Raw genomic sequence first — 18,682 nt, forward strand, 5'->3', positions numbered from 1 at the left:
CCTGCCCTTGTTCCCAGTGGGGACCCAAAGCAGCATGCATTATTCTCCTCCATTTACTCCTCACAACAACCCTGTGAGGTCAGTTAGGCTGAGAGTGCATGACTAGCCCAAGGTCATTCAGCAAAATTCCATGGCACAGTGGAGATCTGAACTGGGGTTTTCCAGACCCTTGCTCCACATTCTAACCACTACACCTCAGTGGTCACCATGTGCTGGTCATCCCAGGTGTAGGCACAGAAATTGGATGTGTCAGATTTGGTTTAAATGCAGAATCTTGTCTATTTCCCCCCAAACAAAACAAAACAGATTTTAAAAAAAATGGAACGGCATGTCTTTTTGGACCTGTGTAATAAAACACACTTCTTCTGTTAATAAAATGTACATACAAACTTTATATGTACATACATATAAACTTTAGGAACACATATAAACTTTAGGAATACATATAAACTTTAGGAACCTTAGGAGAAGTTTATATGTACATACATATAAACTTTAGGAACACACTTTCTCAAGCTGTCCACGGCTAAACACTAGAGGTGTACAATTTGAATTTTGCTGTTTTAGAATCAAATCGGGGACTTCAAAATGAAGCCCCTGCTGTTATTGTTTTGTTTTGGGTGGCTCCGGGATAGCTTGGATCTAATCTGTTGCTGTTATCATTTTCAGCTCAATGTTGGCTACACATGCGCTTGGTCACTTATTATTTTGGGGGGTGGTGGTGGAGGGGAGGAAATTGTGCTTTGGGACAGCCCGCATTGCTCAGAATGACACCACGATTGCACAGTCCTCCTCCCTCCCTCTGAATTCCCAGCGGCATAAAGCCACTGCCTGCCTCCTCTGCAACAGATGAGGCTCCCTCTCACTGAAGCCGCTGGAAGGCAGGCAACATTTCTCAGGCACTGGGCTCTCTCATGCAGGGGAAAGGGCTGGCCCTCCTTTCCAAGAATCGACCACCTCTGGGCAGCAACCAAGCCCCATCCTCAGCCAGTCAGGTTGCAACTGTCCACTGCCTGCCTTCCAATGTGCTGGGCTGTGCATTTGAGCAGTGCTCCTTCCAACCTTGCTCTCAAAGATACCTGAATGGAAGGGAAGAGGAGGAAGACAAAGTGAGTATCTCTTTCTCTACGTTTCCCATTAACTGTGAGAAAATGTCTTTTCCCAGGAAGCAGCCAAAAAAAAAAAAAGATTCTCCTTCCCCTCTCCCCTCAAATGGACAATGGGAACTCCTTTCCTTTTGATTGGTTCATTCCTCTTCCAGCCACAATAACACTGGCCTGCTTGCCTGTGTTCTTGCTTCGCTGGTAAGAACCGAGCCCAAACGCATGAAGTGATCAGTGGGAGAAAGTTGTTACAGTTTGGGTTCCCGATTTTGTTCCAGCATTCCAGAAGCTGTTATAATGAGCCAAATCAGCAAATTTTGTTTGTAATTTCAGCTCGTTTTTTCTGTTATGCACACTTCTAATAAATACACTTCTCTTAGGGGTTTTACCCATGAGACAACCTTTGTTTGCTGTGATAGCACAATTTTGAATATATACTAGGCCTCTACCAACTATTGGTGTCATTAAGGAAGTGTTGCTACCCCTACTAGTATACTCTAAAAGAAATTTATTTTGTCAGGGTTTGGAAATTCAGAATAGTTTCTTACTGTTCTCATGGGATATTCCAGATTCAGCATGGTCTGGCAGCCTGAGAAGAATGTTGAATAGAGAGAACTCTGATTTTTAATTCCATGCTATATAGCCTGGAAATAAATTATTTCTGTGTCTCACTGCTCCTCAACAACAAGGACGTTAGACCTCAACAAGGACATTAGATGTCAGTCTGGCAGATCTGATATTGAAGATAAACTAGTTTTAGCAACCATCATGCTTATTGCTAAAGGCACAGACAGATTCTATAGCATTTTTAAAGGCTAAGGGCATTATAAAAATCTTTAGTTGTTTATAGCATTTATATGACAAATGCAACACTGGTCATTACAAGCGAGGCTGAGAATGAACAGCATCCATTCTTGGGAAATATAGCCAAACCTCTGCTGTTTTGATAGCCTCTGAATGTACTTGCTTATTTTATATTTTGGAAATCAAGAGAGCAAAGAGCATGGTTTTCCTGATCTTGTTGATAGATAGCTTTGTGACTGCATGTTGTTGAGCTCCTTTGTCAGGCAGAACAGCCATGAGGATTTGTGGGAGAAGATTTGAAATGCCTCACTCAATGTCCCTGAAACATCACTTCTGCTTTCTTGTCAGGGATTTCCATTTGGCTGGAATGGTAGATAAACTTAAGGTGAACAAAGGAAGGATTTGGCGGGGACTAAATCCAGCTTTACTTTTTACTGGCTGTCTGCACAGGTTTCTATTTTTTATACTGCAGATAGCTATTAATATGAAATGTACCATTATTACAGTTTCTTTGAGTTTGGAAACTATTAACTTGGTGCTAAATAGAGAAAAGGACCATGCCACACGTAATTTGTTCACAAAAGAACTTTGGGATGAAATGAGAAAAAGTGAACTATTGATATTTTAACATTCAACAATTATTTTGTATTTTCCCCATCACGTAAATTGGATGGGTGGAAATGCTAAGTATCATAAGAATTGTCTCTGCTAAGCAAAGATAATTTTATGTAGTGTTAGAAAATATAAACATTTTTGTGTAGTATAAAATCTCTTGGATTCTTGCTAGAATGCCTAAATAAATTTAAGAATGAAGTGTGGTGCAGTGGGGCTAGCGGCATCTCTTAAAGTTCCCAGTTGTCAAGTTGATGCCGCTTTCTCCACACCTTGTCTCTAGGTTAACAACTGAGGAGTTCAATGAGATCTAAAAGCATCTCTTGATTCCAATGTTGATAATAAGCAAAACTGTACCATAAGATTGTTTCATTCTCCTTATGAAGCTTTGCTTCATAATTATTTTTCTGGGTGATGTTGGAAGTAGTGGGTTGTCCCTCAAAACTGATAAGATTACTCATGCTTTGGCCACATCTAGGTTACATGAGGCTGCCTTTGAAAATGACCTGGAAACTTCCAATGGTCTAGAGCATTAACAGGGACATGCTATAGTAAATGTAATACTCCTATACTTGATCTCATACTGATTTCCTGTTTATTTCTGAATGCAATTCAAAGAGCTGCTGTTATTTTATAAAGCCCTAAATGCTATAGGCTCAGATATCAAAAGGACTGCTAGGTCCCATATGAACCTGCCCAACTACTCATGTTTGCCCAGTGGGGCAAATAGTGGCTCCAGCCCCAGTTTGGGCCAGGATAACAGTGCAAGGATGACTTAAATCCCATCACTCTCATATCATGTCCTGATCAGAACTGAGTCAACTGCATGATTTTAAAGGGACCCCCACCTGCACACATCCTGTAAGTTCTATTTATAAAATTCCCTTGGAGTCCCTTCTCTGGGTCTCCCTGCCTTCTTAGGTTAGGCAGGTGGTGACTAAAAAAAGAACCCTTCTTGTCAGTGGTGCCACATCTCTGGAATTCCCATCACTAAAGGGATACTTAGCATCATTTTATTTTGTTGAGTTTATAGCTAACTCTTTATTTCTTGGTTGTGTTTTAAGGTTTTGCTCTGCTTCATAAATGTGTATTTGCTATTGGATTTTGTTATTTAGTTTTAGAACATAAGAGAGGCCCTACTGGATTAGACCAGTGGTCCGTCTTGTCCAGCATGTTGTTTCCTACACTGGCCAACCAGTTGCTTTGCATGGTTAATAAATGGACCAACTCCCTACACCTCCACTTGAAGCCAGCTGGGTGACATTGGGTCAGTCACAGCTCTTCCAGAGCTCTCTCAGCCCCACCCACCTCACAGCATGATTGTTGTGGGGATAATAATAACATACTTTGTAAACTGCTCTGAGTGGGTATTAAGATGTCCGGAAGGGCTGTATATAAAGCGAATGTTGTTGTTGTTAGAAGGGGACACGGTCCAGAAAATGGACCAAAATTTTACATGGTCCAGCCTGGTTCATGGTTCGCGAACATGCAGTTCACGGGACTCGCCTTTTCCAGAAATTTTGGTCTGTTTGAGCCAGACCGTGGTCTGTGAGTCCAGACATCCTGGCACCCATCTATCAATTCCCTATGCAATGGAGGGGACATTCTCAGACCTTTTGCAGCCCTTAAAAACTTGATAGGCACTCTGCTTGCCGAGCAGAGAGCTCCCATTCTGCTCTATAGAGCAAGGAGCAAGAATGAATTCCCTACGCAATGGAGGGATGGATGTTCTGCAGTCAATCTTAGTCCTCAAAACCTTGATAGGCTGCTTTGCCTGCCAACCAGAGAGCTCCCATTCTGCAAGGGAGGGGTGAACATTCTGCAGCCAATCTTAGCCCTCAAAACCTTTATAGGCAGCTCTGCCTGCCGTCTAGAGAGCTCCTATTCTTCTCTATGTGAGCAAGGAGCAAGAATTAATTAATTCCCTAGGCAATGGCTTTTCTGTTTGATTTTACCTCATTGCAACTTTTTGGTGCTGTTAGCCAATGCAAGTCAATTGGCATTTGCGACTCCAGTATCTACTGGCAGTTTCCTGGGGTGGCTGCTTTGGGGGTCTGTAACTCAGATGTCCGAATGCAATCTTGACCAAACTTGGAGGGTGGCTGGAGGAGCAGTTGCTGAAGATTCTCTGTGAGTTTGGGCTCTCTGGGTTAAGAGGTGGAGCCAGGGCTGCCAGAAGTGACAGACCACTGACTGATTAACTGGCCCATGAATGGGGCTGGTCCATGAAAAGTTCGTAGGTCATGGTCCGTGAAAGTTGACGGACCATGGGCAGGTGGTCCATGGGGTTTTCCCGGTCTGTGCCCACCTCTAGTTGTTATACTGAAGCCTCTCTTGAAACTACCTGGTATTCAGAAGTTTACTGCCTCTGACTCCAGAGGATGCAGAGGAGTTAGCCGTGTTAGTCTGTGGTAGCAAAATCAAAAAGAGTCCAGTAGCACCTTTAAGACTAACCAATTTTATTGTAGCATAAGCTTTTGAGAATCAAGTTCTCTTCGTCAGATGCATGATACAGAGACTGGTCAAATATAGAAGAGGAGGGAGGAGAAGGGGGGGAGAGAGAAGAGGCAATTGGGGGGGAGAGTGCAACCAAAACATTCCTTTGCTAGTATATGTAAACATCTCCTTTTGGTGTGTGGATCAGTTGGCTTCAAAGGAGTTTCCCTGTTAGTTTGTAGCAGCCAAACAGCTAGACCATCCAATTCCAATGCAGTATGAACCTTCAATAACCACAGCTCTCCCTGCCAGATGCATCTGACAAAGAGATCTGTGGTCCCCAAAAGCCCACGCCAGGTGCCACTGAGCTCCCCCAGACCCCGCCTCTGTAAAGGAAATCTGTTACCTGTGATAATGTGATAACCATTCATAGTCCCTATTCAGTCCCAGCTTGACAGAGTCAAATTAGCATATGAATTCCAGTTCAGCAGCCTCCCGTTGGATTTTATTTTTGAAAGGTTTCTGTTGAACTACAGCGACCTTTAAGTCTTTGATGGAAAGTCCTGGTAGATTGAAGTGTTCTCCCACTCCCATGATTGTGTATTGCTGGGTTGGGAGGGTGATGGCTGCTGTGATGGTGTCTGTTCAGTGCTTTGTTCCTCATTTTGTTCCTCATTTTGTTCAGGAATCTGTCCTCTCACGTGGACTATCTTTTTGCCCAGCCAGACCCACACAAACCATACAACTTTGTGGAGACCTGGAGGCCTATTTCAGACGCCTAAGACTGAAAGAATTCTTCAACTACTCTGCTGAACAAAATGAGGAACAAAGCACTGAACAGACACCATCACAGCAGCCATCACCCTCCCAACCCAGCAATACACAATCATAGTTACAAAACTCCAGAAAAAAGAATTCCACGTGGACACCTCCTGAGGGCCGGAACTCTTCATTGGACTTTTACATTGAATGCTTCTGTTGACGCACCAAGGCTGAAATAATTGACAAACAACAACACCTAAAGCAGAACCTCAGCCATGCAGAAAGAGATGCCATAAACAGCCTCCAAAACAATTCTGGCATCGTAATCAAGGAAGCCGACAAAGGCGGAGCAGTGGTCATCATGGACAAACAGAACTACATACAGGAAGCAGAAAGACAACTCTCCAACACAACATTCTATAAAATACTACCTGCTGATCCTACGGAGCAATACAAAAGAGAACTCAATAAAATATTAAAGACTCTCCCCGTGGACATACAAGAATGCATCCATACGGACACACCCCAGGAACCACGACCAGGAAAATTCTACCTACTACCCAAAATCCATAAACCGGGTAACCCAGGACGCCCCATTGTCTCAGGAAGAGACACTATCACGGTAGGAGTCTCAGGATACATGGACTCTATCCTCAGGCCCTATGCCACCAGCACACCCAGCTATTTACGGGACACCACTGACTTCCTCAGCAAAATACAGTCCATTGACAACCTACCAGATGACACCATCCTAGCAACCATGGATGTGGAGGCTTTATACACCAATATCCCACATGCAGATGGACTGCTAGCCATAGGGAATACTATCCCGGACAAAACCACAGCACACCTCGCCACTATACTTTGTCACTTCGTACTCACTCACAATTACTTCGAATTTGGTGACAACTTATATCTACAGATTAATGGCACAGCCACGGGCACACGCATGGCACCACAATATGCTAACATATTCATGGCGGACTTGGAACAACGCTTCCTCAGCTCCCATCCACTGGAACCACTACTATACTTAAGATTCCTGGATGACATCTTCATCATTTGGACCCATGGGAAGGAAGCTCTTGAGAGATTTCATCAGGACTTCAATAACTTTCACCCTACTATCAACCTAAGCCTGGACCACTCTACACAACAGGTACACTTCCTGGACACCACTGTACAACTACATAATGGACGAATAAATACCACCTTATACCGGAAACCAACAGACCGATACTCATATCTACATGCCTCCAGCTACCACCCTAAACATACCACTCGGTCTATTATCTACAGCCAAGCGTTACGTTACAACCGTATCTGCTCCAATGGTCTCAACCGAGACTCACACTTAAGAGATTTACAACAAGCATTTTTGGGACTACAGTACCCACCAAATGAAGTGAAGAAACAAATCAACAGAGCCAGACTAGTACCCAGAAACAGTCTGCTCCAGGACAAACCTAAAGGAACTAACAACAGAACACCACTGGTTGTCACCTATAGCTCCCAGCTCAAACCCATCCAACGTATCATCAGTGAGCTACAACCCATCCTGGAAAATAATACCTCTCTCTCAGAAGCCCTGGGTGAAAGACCTTTCCTTGCCTACAGACAGCCCCCCAACCTTAAACGACTTCTCACTCACAACCATGAATCAGCCAGCAGAGTCACCAGCACAGGTACCAGGCCCTGCAACAGACCCAGATGCCAATTCTGCCCCTATATCTACCCAGGGAATACAATTACAGGACCCAATGGCATCAACTACACTGTCTCTGGCTCTTACAGCTGCTCATCCTCCAATCTGATATATGTCCTCATGTGCCAACAATGTCCTTCTGCTCTGTACATTGGACAAACCAGCCAACCTCTACGCAAAAGAATAAATGGACACAAATCTGACATTAGAAATGGAAACGTCCAGAAACCAGTGGGAGAACACTTCAATCTACCAGGACATTCCATCAAAGACTTAAAGGTCGCTGTAGTTCAACAGAAACCTTTCAAAAACAAAATCCAACGGGAGGCTGCTGAACTGGAATTCATATGCAAATTTGACTCTGTCAAGCTGGGACTGAATAGGGACTATGAATGGTCATCACATTATCACAGGTAACAGATTTCCTTTACAGAGGCGGGGTCTGGGGGAGCTCAGTGGCACCTGGCGTGGGCTTTCGGGGACCACAGATCTCTTTGTCAGATGCATCTGGCAGGGAGAGCTGTGGTTATCGAAGGCTCATACTGCATTGGAATTGGATGGTCTAGCTGTTTGGCTGCTACAAACTAACAGGGAAACTCCTTTGAAGCCAACTGATCCACACACCAAAAGGAGATGTTTACATATACTAGCAAAGGAATGTTTTGGTTGCACCCTCCCCCCCTAATTGCCTCTTCTCTCTCCTCCCCTTCTCTTCCCTCCTCTTCTATATTTGACCAGTCTCTGTATCATGCATCTGACGAAGAGAACTTGATTCTCAAAAGCTTATGCTACAATAAAATTGGTTAGTCTTAAAGGTGCTACTGGACTCTTTTTGATTTGACTCCAGAGGAGTTAGCCATGTCAGTCTGTAGTCGCAAAATAATAGAGTCCAGTAGCACCTTTAAGACTAGCTTTATTGTAGCATAAGCTTTTGAGAGCCATAGTTCTCTTCATCAGATACATGACAAAAATCACAGTAAGTCATGCATCTGACAAAGAGAACTGTGGTTCTGAGAGCTTATGCTACAATAAAGTTGGTTAGTCTTAAAGGTGCTGCTGGACTCTTTATTATTCTGCCTCTGAATGTGGAGGTTCCCTTTAGTCACCATGGCTAGTAGGCTACTGATAGACCTCCATTAATCTGCCCACACCCCCGCTAGTGACTGTTGATTTTAATAATATTGCTTTAAAGTCATGTTAACCACTTGGAACAGAAATTTCTTTGCAAAATGAAATGCAGTATTTTAAATAAAGTGGAGATTTTCTTGTCTGCCATATTCCTAGTCTGATTTTTAAACAATCTCTTTAGTAACTGCCTTCAATAGGTCTCAGTAGCATCTTGACCCTAAATTTATTTATGTAACATTTCTTTATCCCATTGCTAAAAGCATTTTATAAAACCAATAAAGCATCATAATCCTGAAAATAAACCAAACAATTTTTTGAAAGCTATGAACCCATTCAGGAACATCTGCAAGGAGAAAGCATAGGAATAAAAATCAATAAGTAAAATAAGTAAAAATCAACAACAGTTTTCATCTTTCTGTCTTCAACTTTGAAATAACTGCGAGAAAAGGTAAAATTTACACCTTTTTTTTGTTAAAAACTAACAGAAGAGGGCATTGATGAAGTTCATCAATGAGGTTGTCCTAAAATTTAGGGCTTTTATGAAAATTCCGTTCTAACCATACTTCTAACCTCTAACAGCTGACAGTCACTTTATGTCCAAGGAGATAAGGCAGAATAGTTATGTTTAAAATAAATAAATAAATAAATGGATAAATACGAACAGAGCAAATTATGTCGTATTCTAACCAGTGGAACATTTGCTGAAATCAAAGAGCTCCTGGAAGCTGTTAGTGGAGGACAAGCAGTCTACACAAAGCCCAAGAGGGGAAAAAAGAGTTTTGAGACTCCTCTTTTCCTGAAGCTTCTGCCATTTAGCCAGCCCTAAAAGTACAGGTCAAAGCTAAATCTTGGTTTAGGAAAACGAAGCTTGATGATTCATGTTCAATTGTAGAACTGCTGTCTTTTGGACATGAATCTTTTCGTAAATCACCTGAATCTTCATTGCACTGTCATTTTTTTTCCTGATAGGATTCTACGTCCTTTTAAACAGTTGCTCAACAAGCGTAAATTCAACTAGTGAGTGTTTTCCAGATAAGAAAAACATGCATGTATGTGAATGCCTGCTGGTCACACAGTTGTAAAATACACAGGAGCCCTTCCTCAATGTCTCTGGTGGAGCCAACAGAATGTTCTCCAGCATGTGGCCGAACTCAGATTGGGAAGACTGGAAGCTTAGCTTTAAAGTGATTATTTCTATTCTGCAGGAGACTAGAAATATACCCATGCAGAACAGGACAGCAGGCATAGTATTTTCCGCCTGCAATCTCATTTTAAGATGCTTTGGTCTTGATGCAAGTAATGAGGAGCTCATTACTTGGTTCTTTTGAAACCTTTCTAGTCACTTTCAAACAGATACTTTTATTATTTGAAGATTATCCTCGCCTTTAATTGAAGGGCTAGGTCATTATTTTAATAAAAGTTCCCTCCTGTTTCTTTAATATTTTCTATTGCTCAGACAAAACACATATATAATGACCAGCAGTCATATATCATCCTCTAAGAACAGAGTTTTGTCCTAGGCAGCCTGTGATCAAGGGATTATTTTTAGTGGCACTGGGTGATCATTCAAATGCTATTAGTTATAGTTTCACACTGTCTTGGTGGTTCATAAGTAACAAAAAAGCACCAGATAGAGGACATTTCTTTGTCTTGTACTCAGCAAAAATGTCTCCAGAGAGAGCAACAGAATGTGAGTAGCATTTCCTTAGCAGATCGACTGATGGGATTTTGTTGACCGTGTTAACATTGAAGCTATGTGCAATTGCCAGCAAGATACGGAATGTGATTTCTTTTTTAGCTAGTTCTTTGGAAACCTCTTTAAAGGAGGGGCTACATTTCAAATGTACAGGTAATCTTTATGTCTATCTGGGGAATTTCTGGTTAAAAAAATAGAAACCTGAACTCAGATCTACTGAAGGTTATAGCCTATTTATTCCTTGCAGATCTGTTGTACAGTTTTGCTAATTTATCTGCATGAGATACAGGTGAGCCATTTTTTCTGTCACCTGTATTGAAATTCTCAAAAAAACAAGATGATGATAGGGCTACACCATAGGAAAAGTTGTGAAGTATTATGGACAGATGTGTTGAATCACATGTTTGCAAATCCCTTGAAACTTATGATTGTAATGGCAAACTATGAGTAGATCTGACAGTTCTACTCTTCTCCTATATTTCTGTAACACACCTTGGACCTATCTTTTCGATCCCCAGCCAGAATATTTTCTTGTGAGCTTACAAACTCAACACATTTCATTTCCCATTGGAAATTTCTACTATCTTCCATTTCTGTTGTGTATACTACTGCATACTAGAAGAAACAAGCAGCAGTGGAGATTGTGGGTGCAACATTGTATCAACTGATATATTTCCTTGAGCTCATTTCCTTCTTTTCCATAGCAAAGAGCCAGTCTTGATTTCCCTTCACCTCATTGGATCAGGACGTACCTCAGAAGAGCCCAAGAGGCATCATCACCATTGTATCTGCAGGGAACACCAATTCAGAACCAGCTGACTCCATCATAGAAAGGCACTCGAAACAGGCTCAACAAGGTTGGGGGCCCTTACTCTGAGGTTTCTGCTGCTGGAACAGTGTCAATAACTTAGTTCACTTTCCAGTAAAATCTAGGCAGGTTTTCTTCAAGTTCAGATGCTTACCAGCCATGCAGCATGATCACATGTATTGATTTCCTGGAAATGGCATTTCTCCCTTCCAATCAGACCCTTGCAAGAGAGGGGCAAGAGCACACCTAGCCAATCTACCAATTGCCTAGACAGTGACATCTGTTCCTTCTGATCGCTCCCAGCTAATCTCAAACTGCAGAGAGCTGCTATTCTCCTTCCTCCTTTGTGGGTGGACAGTTTTCTTTTTTTTTAAAACTAGAAAGCCTGGGCTTGCTCAGGGGCCTGTAGAATTCAAACCCTTTGTCCAGTTTGCTTGAAATTTGAGGGGTCTTTGAAGGACAGGCAGAAGACACTGCAATTTTGGTGACATTAGGTTAAAAAAATGACAATTCCACTTCCCCCCCAAAGCCCCCCAGAGGGAATAATGGAAAAACTGCCAATCTCATTCCTTACTTTGTTAAACAGATCACAACAAGGAAGCATGGCAAACAGTTTTTAGCAGCAAGGTAAAAGTTTTTTTGTCAGTGAGAGACAGTAAGAATAGGAAAATGAAATGAATGCAGACTGGGGGTTTGGTGGGATTATGCCTATGCCCAGTCTGTAGCTCTCCTGTAATAGACATAAGTGCAGCTGCACAGAGAGGGGCATACTTTGGGGGGGGGGAGTCTAAAAATATTCATTTTGTTCAATCTGCTTGAAATTTAGGAAGTCTTTAGATTAGAGGGAGGATGGTGTTCTGCACAAATTTGGTGCAGTTGACCCAGTTCACCCAAACCCTTGAACAGATTTCCCATTGAAAAAAAAATGGTCCTGAAGAGAGAAAACCCCCACAGACTCTCAAACTGGTAACATCCTACCAGGAAATAAGCAATAATGGTAACCCCCCCCCTCCCAAGTCTAGATCAGAAATTATAACAAAAATATTCTTAATACCCACCCCTAGTAAATTTCCCTCTCCTACTAATTGGGATAAAGTTCTCAAGAATTATTCCACTTATTCAAAGGATAAGGGATCCTCTTTCTAAAATTCAGGCTGACAGGACAGACCATACCCTTTTGAGATACCACTGGGATCCTGATGTAGGATCAGATTTGGGAGCTTACCTTTAAAGAGAGAGACACATCCTCTGTACTACCTCCATTCATTTCAGCATTTTTATCTTTTTACGTGCCTGGTTAAAATTAATTTCTAGTATTCATTAGGAGAAGACAGTCTTGCTTGAAAAAAATTATATGCTTCAAATAGCAAAGCACAGCCAGATTTGTTTATGTAAAACATGAGACAGTAGAGGTTTTAAGTCTCTTGTCCCAAATATTCCTTTTTATAAAAAACAAAAACAAACACACCTGCCAACTCTTTATATGTACATTTAGGTGGATTCATGCAAACCAAAATCCTAATCAGAGATGTAACACTGTGTGGTGGGAGTATAAGGTAATTCTCCTGGTATGTTTTGTGGCATGCCTGCCAGGCACATATGTAGTGTTTCATACCCTTCTCTCCCCTTTTAGCATTCATGTTGAGTGGTGCCTTAGTTGAACAGAAACAGTGGCAATAGATGAGGGGCTGGAACACTGAGAAAAGTTAAACTTTCCCAAATGCTTTTGAATGTCAGAAGTAATTTCAGTTGAATTAATTGCTTCTCCGTGCTTAATGAACAGGATATATTTGGTTCAGATTTTGATTACTTACATTCCTAGTGATCAACGCTCTTTTGCCCACCACACATTACCTCTTCCACAAGCATTGCCACTCTTAGTAAGTCACTGATTCCCGTTAAGAATGAGTGATGGGATGGGGGTGGTGTTTACATAAATTTTAAGGCCCTCATGGTGCACATAATATGCTCTCTTCTGTACCATTTTAAACGCTGAGTAAGTCTCTCCTTTTTCTTTTCTGTTTGGGAAAGAAAAACATTGTTTAAGATGTGTAATCACGTGCTTCCAAATAGATCTCCAACATACTTTTTTAAAAAAGTGTTACTCTGCACCAGTATGGATGTCTTGTTTGCCATTTTCTATTACAAAGAGATGGAGATACCACAGCAGTAGGCTAGCTCTAATGCAGCACTGCAGCATTATTTCCACAGGCAGGACTTGAAGACCCCTTAGGATACGTTGAGTAGTTGTTATTCAGAGCCTCGGGAGTATAGTTTCAGAATTTTGGATCCCTGCTGTGCAGATGTGCAGAGAAATCTGGCCATGCAGGCTGATTTAGGCCATGCAATTCACACTGTTCTCATTTATTTAGAATACATGGATGTGAAAGTTGGACCATGGAGAAAGTCTGTTAATGATAAGACATACTATCATTAACATACATAATCATACTAAAAACCTGTACATAAGGTTGATATAATTTGCCCTACATTCCAGACTGAAAGAAGAGTTGCTTAATAAAATTCGAACACTTCTAAGGTGCAATAAGAAAGTAATCCTAAACAGAACCAAAACCTCAACAAGTCTATTGAATGAGGTTTATACCCACCCAACCCCTGAAAATGTTCTTAGAATTCCATTGCAAATCCCTAACTGGGATTACCAAATTATATACTCTTTAAAATTCAGGATCTCTTTCTCCTTTGCCTCATGCATTTTGACTTACGGTGTGTGTATATGTGTGTGTTTTCACAGTCAAAGTAGATCCATTCTGAATTATTTGAGCCATGTTTTAGAAATTAGAACTGCACTGAATAGAAACTACATTATTACTGTTATTATTATTAACAGTTTTCTGTATTTTTCTATCAACAGTGGAGATTTCCACAAGCATGCCTGTGAAACCTTTAGAAATAATTTGCAACAATATCAATGGGGAGGCCACAGGATATAAATGGTAACTTGGGTAGCAGTATGGTTTGGGGCTGGTTATATAGCAATTAAGGCATAAATGACTAATTGTGTTTACATTTCACCAAGCTGTGCTGTGATAAATAACTGCATCTTAAAGCACTCCTTACATTTGGGAAGTAAGAGAGATGTACGAACAAGGAAAGGTTTTGCTAAGAAACTGGACAGCTTAGAGCCATGTTTACATTTTGATTATCTAATTAGAAAATGTGCCTTCCTCATTTCTGTCACAAATGTACTACTCAAGATAGCTAACAAGAATTACTGTTAGGTTGGATCCTACAAGCTTTCAACTTGTGGAAGAGGGAGGCAAGCTATTTCACCTGAATTGTTCAACTTACTGGATACTCCTGTTCTGTGCTGCTTTTTTATGATGGTCCCATGATCCTCATCTGAGCACTTTCAGGGGCCATGTAGGGCTACATAGTTTTGTAGGATCTAAACCATGATGATGAGGATAATGAACAGTTAAAATTAAACTTAAAACATTAAAAGATATGATACATCATTTAGTTGTAGAGGCCACTGAAAACAGCCTCAGCTTTGGGAGTGAATCAGATCCGTAGCTCTTTCAGCTGTAAGGATTTACTATGTGATCACTGCTGTTGTACAGTCATCATCATCACCAGCCATCACCAGAAACATTTGGTCCTGAAAAGGAAAATGTGTTCCACCATAGATCTCTAAAAAATGGAAAAAGCTGAAGCAGGTTTTCTAGTCATTCTACCAGTAATGGGGTACTGGAAAAAAACACAACAGCTTCCTTACCCAGTGCATAAGGTGATGAGCATGTTGGTCATTACAGTATTAAAATCAAAAGAGAGTTTAATTCTAAAATTATTTAGGATTGGATGGAATTTTTTCAGTTTAATTTCAGCATATTTATTTCTGATGACAGATATGAACAACTCCACATAACAAGTCAAATTAAAAATGTGACAGTTTGAAACTTCTTGAAAACCTGCTGACCTTTACTGGCATTTCATTATTTAGCATGGAAAATTAGTTTTATTTCAGCTGAAGCATAACATATTTTTTCTACTCAAAGCCAAACCTTATGTACTCTTTGAATAAAAGAATTAAAAAAAACACTAGACTGATTATATTTGAAATTCAGGAAATATATCACATCCTATATCAAATAAGATATCCTAAGTTCTAACCATCTTCCACAAAGCAAGAGAAACAAAATCTACCTATTCAAATACTTGTATACAAAAAATATTGGGGTGAAGAGAGTTTGAATATTTTTCATTGCAGTGATAATAAGTATGAAGGCACAAAGTACTATACTAAAGAAGGGGTGTGCATCCTTTCATTTCTGAACTGAAAATGTATGTGAAAATAGTTCTTTCAGATCATTATTGTGTTATCTGGAACAATGAGCACAAATCCAGGATTGTTAGGCATTGTGACCTCTTCCCCCAAAATCCATGGGTTTTTTTTTGTATTTGTCTGTAGTGTTGTCATTGTCGTCGTCGTCGTCGTCATCATCATCATCATCATCAGCAGCAGCAGCAGCAGCATCAGGCATCTTGCTTTTCTTTGTCTCCTGATTTCTCAGGAAATGGCATTTCTTCCTTTTAATTTGGATCCTTGCAAGGGATCAGGACTCAGGAGTGCTCCCAGCAAATCACCATTGGACATAAGCTCCAGAGAAAGAATGTTTATGGACCACGGCTACTGTTGAGAGCTAGATGACATTTTCAGAGGAATGAGAGACCCCCGTCTACCAAGAACTCCTTAAATAACAGCAGTAATCAAGGTATCCCCTAGAGTGGACACCCAGCATGTCTCATAACAGTTGGATGATCGGTTCATCATATGCAATCAAACACACACATGCTCTTTTTTTCTTTTTTCTTTTTGAAAAACTCAAGACTATTTTCAAAGATTGGAGTGATGGGGTGGGGTTTTGCAAATGAATGGAGGCAACACACAACAACAAAGAAGGTTGGCAAAGGCAGAGTTTTTAGCGTAAAGATTTTTTTTTAAAAATTGGTCACTAAAAGAGTATGTAGACTAGATGCAGCCAGGAATTTTTTTTAAAAAAAATGCTGGTGTCTAGTGCTCTCCTGCTAGGCTGCCACTGCAACACCACATAAGAAATAGTCGGGAAATGTATGTCTAGAGATACCTACTTCAGGGAGGTGTAAAACAAAAAACCTTTGTTCATTGTGCTTGTGTAACTCTTGTCCACTAGAGGGAGATAAAGAGTTGGGGTATTCCTTATAAGGAAAAAAAAGCGCAATTTCCCCTGAGAGACTGGAGGGCCTGAAACTGCAGGGAGAAGCACTCTCTCCACAGAAGCACTCCTTTGTATGAACTCTCAATGTTTTAGACTCCTGTGAAGAACAGAAGACATCCCAATGCAGAGCACAGCTACAAGTTGCTGCATTTCAAGGGACTGGCTAGAAGATGTCAGAAAGACTGGGACCTGGGTCTTCTTGAGCAAAACAGGCCTGTTTGTTACATGATAGTTGCATATGTTTTATTATTGTATTGTTCCAAATAAGATGTTTTTCTTTTTCCAAGTTTGTTCATTGTTATTCTTTATAAAGGCAAGTATCACAAGGTAGGATCACACTGTCATAGACATGAACTCTCCCAGTTCTCGTATTAGATAAGTCTATTTATTTGATGTTGTTCCTTGAACAAAACAGGTTACACTTGGAACTTAGGGGGTATTTAAATTAGAGGGATAACTATGTTCTTTGCAATGTAGTGCTACTATTCTTAAAAGCAGCTGCAGCAGGCCCCAAAATTTGTCTTTTTGAAAATAATGGTACCAAAATCCCAGATCTCTCCCCTGTCAATGGATTTGAATTCCAAACCAGTACTGTCATACCTGATAACCAGGAATAAATGGTAAAGGTGCTCTCTCTGAATCACAGATCAGAAATTATCAGGGCTCATTTCGAAGGGGAATGCACAGGAATCCAGTTCCGGTAGTTCCCCAAAGAGGTCACATGTCAGGTGGCCCTGCCCACCTGACTCTTGGCCATTTTGGGCCCGTTTCAGCCTGGATTGGGGCCGAAATGGCCCGGATCGGGCTTCTGACGGGTGGTAGATCACTCTCCCACTCAGCAGTGGCCCGATCCTGACCATTTTGGCCCCCTTTTGCCCATTTACAGCCCCTTTTTGCTATTTTGGGCCCCATTTCGGCACTGAATGGCCAGGATTGGATCCAAAACAGCCAGGATGGGTGATGTCAGGGGGTGTGGCATATGCAAATCAGTTATGCCAATGACACACTTCCGGTGATGGCAAGGGGTGTGGCATATGCTAATGGGCTATGCTAATGAGTTCCTCCAGCTCTTTTTCTATGAAATGACCCCTGGAAATTATAATGAATCACCTACACTTGCCTTCAACAAAGGAGAAGTAGATATGAGATAGGGTTCCTACTCTTGGGGCTGATCATCACCAGACCATGCTACCAAAGTAGGTGGAAGGCTCAGAATGGTGCCAAAGCCTCTTGCCTTCACTCATCTCATAAGAGATGAGCCTCGTGGGTATCCAGGCACCTCTTACATTTGTTTTTTTCCTTGTTCACAATAGCTGTTCAGCACAGAATGTGGCTGTCCTGTCTTCACTCCTTTTCACCATTCTCTAGTGATATCATGAATTCATGCCAACAGACATATTCTCCAAATAAATATTGTGTCCTTTCTCAGAGAGGTGAACTACTCATTCATTCTGGGCAATCAATACTTACAGCAGAAAATTCCTGTCTGTCAGATAACATTTCCACCAGATGAAGAATTATCGCCCCAGTTTATCTATTAAAACATTTTAACTCTGCTTTTTGGCACATTTGCTCCCAAATCAGTCTGTGGTTGCATAAAAACATGATAAAAGGAGTTAACATACCATATCCTTTAAAGCAAAGGATAAAGCAAATATTATATAAACAACAGAAAACTAGCTTCTTAAGGATAAGCAGTAGTAGTTTCAAAACCTACCCATAGGTAGAACCCCATTTACCTTGCATATTACCTTGATCACTCCCACAAGAGAACTCTAATTCATTCCAGACCTGAAATAGTCTCAAAGTCTTTCTCAACCAGGTCACAAGAATTTGGGAACTCCTTGGGATATTCTGTTGAGGGTCAGCAGGAACTAGTTCTAGAACATGCTTCAGATGCCAAACCATTGGGCATGTGGATACAGCTAATGCCCAGTTATCCTCCTGTAAGCCCAGAATTCTAAATGGTTACAATAGACCCAAACCTTCTTTGGGTGGCTGATCTAAGATAAGTTGTTAAATATGACTGCATAACTGAACCACAGAACAGACTCAAATATATGAACTAGTCCCACCTGCTTATGCCTCCTAGATCTCCTGAGAATTGGTCTCCCTACTGGAGTTCATGTATTTCTCAGGTATGCCTCAGAATGCAAGTACCCTAACAGTTTTGATGTCCTCACTAGACTTTTCAACAGCTGTGATTGTGTAGTCTTAAAAGAGAGCATTCTGAGAATGCCCAGCAAGAATCTGACCTAGAGTCAAAGCAGATGAGACTCTTAGCAGATTCTCTCAGTATGTAAAATATGCTAAAAGAAGCCATGCAGGGACCCAGGAGAAAGAAGGGCTTTAATGCTTTCCTCTTCTGACTTTTTGACTATTGAAATTGACCCTCTCACCATGTGCTGT

The sequence above is a fragment of the Eublepharis macularius genome, chromosome 4 (genome assembly GCF_028583425.1).
Source record: "Eublepharis macularius isolate TG4126 chromosome 4, MPM_Emac_v1.0, whole genome shotgun sequence".
Taxonomy (NCBI): domain Eukaryota; kingdom Metazoa; phylum Chordata; class Lepidosauria; order Squamata; family Eublepharidae; genus Eublepharis; species Eublepharis macularius.